This window comes from Panthera uncia, chromosome F1, assembly GCF_023721935.1.
Source record: "Panthera uncia isolate 11264 chromosome F1, Puncia_PCG_1.0, whole genome shotgun sequence".
Lineage (NCBI taxonomy): Eukaryota > Metazoa > Chordata > Mammalia > Carnivora > Felidae > Panthera > Panthera uncia.
In genome coordinates this window covers 64510428-64516314 of record NC_064813.1, presented here as the reverse complement: position 1 = coordinate 64516314, position 5887 = coordinate 64510428, and the positions used below count along the sequence as shown (strand labels likewise).

The 5887-nt window shown below is 46.9% G+C and overlaps 1 pseudogene; it reads right to left on the bottom strand.

The window, feature by feature from the left end:
* Window positions 1–2618: 2618 nt before the first annotated feature.
* LOC125925837 (deoxycytidylate deaminase-like) lies at window positions 2619–5539 on the bottom strand (annotated as a pseudogene).
* Window positions 5540–5887: the final 348 nt, after the last annotated feature.

The following is a 5887-nucleotide window of genomic DNA, read 5'->3' as shown; positions in this document are numbered from 1 at the left end:
TCCTCGTTACAGCCGTTTTGGTAGAAGCTCCTCAAGATTTATGGCTGAGCTCTGGGCTGTGGCCGTCGGATGGTGGTCATGGGGAGGCAGACAGACGGTGAGCCTCTCGTATCTATCCTGACGTGGAAGTTGTGACGAGATCGGAATTCGTATTCGCCTGATTTTACAGGAAAGCAGACTCCGTCAAATCGGCAGATTTACCAGTTTTTCAGAACAGCATTGCCGAGATAAACCATGCCCTACGGAAGAATATAATTGAAAGACAAAAATGATCTGTGTAGGACAACTGCTAACGTTACGTATATTAAGGGGACTGTTTTGAGGAGTTTAATTAAGACGGCTGACTGGATCGTCCTTACACCTACTTGTAATGTTTCCTTTCTCTAGTCGCGTCTTTGCCGTTAAGGGTGAGCATACGATGCTGTGCCCAGCCTGCACTCCCTTTGTGGCTCCTGCTCTCCCGTATTTCACAGTATCCACACCAACACAAGTTGTAAGCCCCATACACGGCAGCTGTCATTCACGGCTCTGTGAATAGAATATTCTTTTCTTACTATTTTATAAGGGATTCATTTACTTTATTTTATTAATTCATTTTTAAAAGTTTATTTCTTTATTTTGACAGAGAGAGGGAGCACGAGTGGGGTAGGGGCAGAGAGGGAAGGTGAGACAATCCCAAGGAGGCTCTGCATTGTCAGCAGAGAACCTGACTTGAGGCTTGAACGCACGAACCGTGAGATCATGACCTGAGCTGAGACCAAGAGTAGGACGCTTCACCGATGGAGTCACCCAGGCACCCCAGGGATTCAGTTATTGATGTGTTGGACCTCAGTTACAGAGGGTCGAGGGAATCAGGTTCCTCAGCTCAGGGTATGTCAGCATCTCTGGTTGGGGCAAGGACATTTTCTTCCGCGTATTCATTTATTGTGTTTATCCTCATTAATCACTTCCATTCCCAATCTCATACCTAGACAACTATTTTAATTTTTTTTGATGTTTATTTATTTTTGAGACAGAGGGAGACAGAACGCGGGTGGGGGAGGGGCAGAGAGAGAGAGAGGGAGACATGGAATCTGAAGCAGGCTCCAGGCTCCGAGCTGTCGGCACAGAGCCAGACTCAGGGCTCGAACCCACGAACCGTGAGATCCTGACATGAGCTGAGACCAAGAGTCGGACGCTTCACCGATGGAGTCACCCGGGCGCCCCAGGGATTCAGTTATTGATGTGTTGGACCTCAGTTACAGAGGGTCGAGTGAATCACGTTCCTCAGCTCAGGGTATGTCAGCATCTTCTTGCTCTTTTCCCCCAAACACCTGCTCGAAGACTCTGCCAGGTGTGCAGCTAACCTGCTGTTTACAGTTGCTGTACGATGTGACATGTCCACCACACAGCATCCGTCACTCCCCTTGCGGGACCCAAGTCACCTTTGATGCCCCAGAGCGGAGACTCGTGCTTATTCCTTCATGGACATGAACACATGGGCGCTATAATAAGGCCGTAATCTTTAGGATACAGAAACATTGTCTCAGCAAAGGTACTGGGTGTGTTTAATGAAAGATTAAGTGAGATTATAGAGGAGGGCACGGCACGGACTCCCCAGCACACAGTGGTCAGGAACTGGAATTGATGTTGATGAAGGTGCAGCTCCAGGAGCACCCGTGAGCTCCCTCCACCTACCGATCCCGAATAAGCTGCTCCCGTGGCCCCTGTTTCTCATTCTTCACTCACACTCTCCTGTCGTGGAGGGTCCTGTAGAGTAGGTCTTCTGGCACGTGGAAGACCACACGCATAGGGAAGGAGGGGGGTGCTCTGCTCCTTCCATCCGTACGGCATCTCCGCAACAGGAGGAATTCATAAAGGGAGGACCTCTGCGACCAACAAACAAAAACAAGCAGCCGGACAACAGGGGTCCCCTCCCCTAGAGGGACAAGGGGCCGTGACCCTATGTGTGGCAGGGTAGCAGGAGCAGGGTCCCCACCCCTAGAGGGACAAGGGGCCATGACCCTGTGTGTGGCAGGATAGCAGGAGCAGAGAAGGGGTCCTTGGCTCAGTTATGTTCATCATCTGTAAGGGCAGATGCACCTTCTTATCTGGGATTTTGGGTGGGTAGGTGTGTGGGTGTTCTCCTTGACCCTCGAAAGCAAAGACTTTAAGGCTACTGTCATTCGGGTTTCACTTTTTTTGCCCAAGGACACCATGTGCCTCATTGGGGCCAGATGTTCAAATCGATGTGTCTGCTCATGCCCACTAAGAACACACAAGAATGTATTGGTCTTTCCAGCAATGTAGCAGGTAAAGAGCAGGTGATGGCAGAGAGCAGGTGCCTTTCTGCGGAAGCATGGCCCCCCAGCAAACCAGGAGACAAAGGGGGGAGGCATCCCACACCTACATGGCAAGCCATCTATAGCCTCCTTCATTTTAAGCCCTAAATCAATAGTTTAAACAAATGTAGATTCCATGTGACAGAAGAGACAGGAAGATGTGTGGCTTCCTATTGTTTAGATGTCTACTTTTGCCATATTGACTATTAAAAAGTTATTGTAACCTCAAGATGAAGGCATCAGCATCTTCTTAGGAGGTGAAAAGTCCAGTCTCCCAGAGCTTTAATGAGACGTGACTCACCGAAGCTTCTGCCTAGGTCTGCTGTTCACTGAATCAAAATCGATGAAAGTCTTGCCTATGCTTCCCGAATGTAACCCCAGCCAAATCAAATGGGAGCCTCGTAGCTACTGTCTCATCACTGTCACGGTGTAAATCATCAGACATCAAAATAACTCCTTTCATACCTGCCTGGATGATAAGCTTAGCACATTCGTTACATAGGAACAAGGAAACGTACCTTTCACACCTGTGGTGTGCAATCTGTGTTCATGATGGCATTCAGCTCTGCGTGGCACACGTCAGGGTGTTTGGTATTTAGCTTGCTGTCTGCCATTTCCCTCCAAGGGATCTGGTCGTCATGGAACCTGCTTGGCATCCCACTGTATCCTGTCCCCATAATCATGTTTTCTGCACTCATGAATCACGCTCTGACCTGGCAGCTGGGATCTTTGCTTCTTGGTGTCGATAAGAAGGCCACTGCCAAGGGGTGCCTGGGTGACTCAGTCGGTTGAGCGTCCGACTTCGGCTCAGGGTCATGATCTCGCAGTCTGTGAGTTCGAGCCCCGCGTTGGCTCTGTGCTGACAGCTCAGAGCCTGGAGCCTGCTTCGGATTCTGTGTCTCCCTCTCTCTTTGCCCCTCTCCCGTTCATGCTCTGTCTCTCTCTCTCTCTCTCTCTCTCTCTCTCTCTCTGTCAAAAATAAATAAACATTTAAAAAATATATATATAAAAAAAAAGAAGGCCACTGCCATGAAATACTCAGCCCATCCCACATAGTTGCCCCTTTCGTGCAGAAAACCCCATTAATGCTAAACCTGCTTAGCTAGACCCCCTCCCAGCCACCCACACTGGGTCTGCAAGCCTGCAGGCTGGTTCTGGTCCCCAGCCAAAGCACACCCAGGCCATTCAGTGATCTCTTAAATTAGCCATTTAGCGCATTGATTTTCAGCGTTTCATTCTGAAAACAGAAGCGTTTTCAAGTCTAGGCAAAAATGGAGGGAACTTCAGGGGTGATTTCAATACAGTTCTCACTATTCTTAGAAAGTAGAGTAGCCAGGGGCACCTGGGTGGCTCAGTCGGTTAAGCCACTGACTTCGGCTCAGGTCACGGTCTCAGTTTGTGGGTTCGAGCCCCACATCGGGTTCTGTGCTGACAGCTCGGAACCTGGAGCCTGCTTGGGATTCTGTGTCTCCCTCTCTCTCTGCCCCTCCCCCTCCCCTTTCCCCGCTCATGCTCTGTCTCTGCCTCTCTCTCTCTCCCTCAAAAGTAAATAAACATTAAAAAAGAAATTTAGAAAGTAGAGTAGCAAACACATCACAGCTTTGCAAGGTTTGAGCAACAAAGTAAAGATACGAATCGAGCCGCTGATGGGTAGACTCTTGTCCAAAACTGGGCCGTGCGTCTTGCAGGTTCTGATATGTTGTGTTTTTATTGTTCTTTAGTCCTAAATTCTTGTACATTTTTAGCATGATTTCTCCTTGGACCAATGAGTTCCCCAGAAGTAGGTTTTTATACCAAGTATACGTGCAGCTATAAACATTTACCTTTTTCTGCAGATGCTGGTATGCCTTGATTCCTCTCTATCTTTCTGGTACCTACTAGTGGCTTGGCTTTGCCGTCTCCGTGAAGCTCACAGAAAGCTCAACAGTCTGTGTTGGATGATCTGCCCGTGATCTTTCGGAGCTTTCTGGGTGTGTAACAAATTGCTTTTTTCTTTTGTTGCTTTTTATCTCCTTTCATTAACGTCTTTGTCTTTACCTTTTGACAATATAATTATTATGCATCTTGGTGTGGGTCACTTTGGATTCATCTTATTTGGTGATTGCTTTGGGCTTCCTGGATCTGGATGTTCGTTTCTTCCTCCATGCCATGCACGTTGCTGGTCATTTCTATGAACAAGTTTTTTGCCCCCTTTTCTCTCTCCTCTCTTTCTGAGACCCGCGTAATAACGTGTATATGAGTCTGCTTGATCATGTTCCATAAATCCTGTAAGCTGTCTTCTCTCTTTTTCATCTTTTCTCCTCTGTATCTCTTACCCTCTCTTTTGTATTTTTCCATTCCTTATCTTTTTACTGCATTCAGGACAAGTGCCTCAGAAGTATCTTCCTTCCCTCTAAATCATTCCTCAGCTATATCTATTATGCTCTTTGACACATCCACGGAGTTCATTACATCATCAGTTTACCTTTAATTTCTAGATAGTCGCTTCTTTTTTAAAAAATATGAAAATTATTGTCAGATTGGTTTCCATACAACACCCAGTGCTCATCCCAACAGGTGACCTCCTCAATGCCCATCACCCCCCCCCCCCCCCCCCCACCCCCCATCAACCCTCAGTTTGTTCTCAGTTTTTAAGAGTCTCTTATGGTTTGACTCCCTCCCTCTCTATTTTTTTTCCTTCCCCTCCCCCATGGTCACTTCTGATAGGTTTTTATGTACAGTTGTCTTTGTAATTACATTCTCAGTTGTCTTTCAGAATTCCACATTCCAATTCCAACAACCACAATATTTTAGTCCTAGGTAATTGACTTATGTTGTTTTGTGTTTTTTACTGGCATAAGGGCTTGGTAATCTTTGAGGTCATAATTGTTTTTAATCTATGTGAATTTGGCCAGCATAATTGAAGAAATTTTTTTCTGCAAAGACAATTTGCCTTTGCCCTGACCACTATTGAGATCTGGCCTCAGACTGGGTGTTTCAGACCCAGTTTTCACTTCCTTGCAGCACACTTCCTCTGGAACTCATCCCAGGGATACCATGCCCGGCCCTGCTTCTGCACCCCTAGGCTGGACCCTGTCACCCTTGGTTCCCCACTGCCCGTTTCCTGCTTTTCTGGTGTCAGCCATACACTTCTCTGGCATCCCCTCGGCATCCTGGAAGCCCAGTTTCTGCCTCTTCTGCTGCAGCAACTCCAGGCTCTGCTTGTGTTGGCTTTTCATCTGTCATACATTTTCTCTGTCTGTTTGCTTTGGAAGAAGTAGAGTTAGAGAGATCCTGACCTTTGTGTGTCACAGCCTCTAAGAATATGTCCTTTCTGTGTTCTGTTTGCACAGTAGGACCAACTAGCCTCATGAAAGAAAAACGGAGTCCTTGATCTCACACTGAGATTTAAACATAACTGTGTTCTTTTCTTTCTTCCGTTCTTTTCACCAAGCAGGAGATAAGTATGGGGAGAACCAGATCAGTTAGAGAAAAAAATGATGAAACTATAGTTTTCCTTGCAGTGGCTACGATTTATACACAATAAGCAATTTTCTGGCTGGGATATGAAAGGATGTGGAAGATCT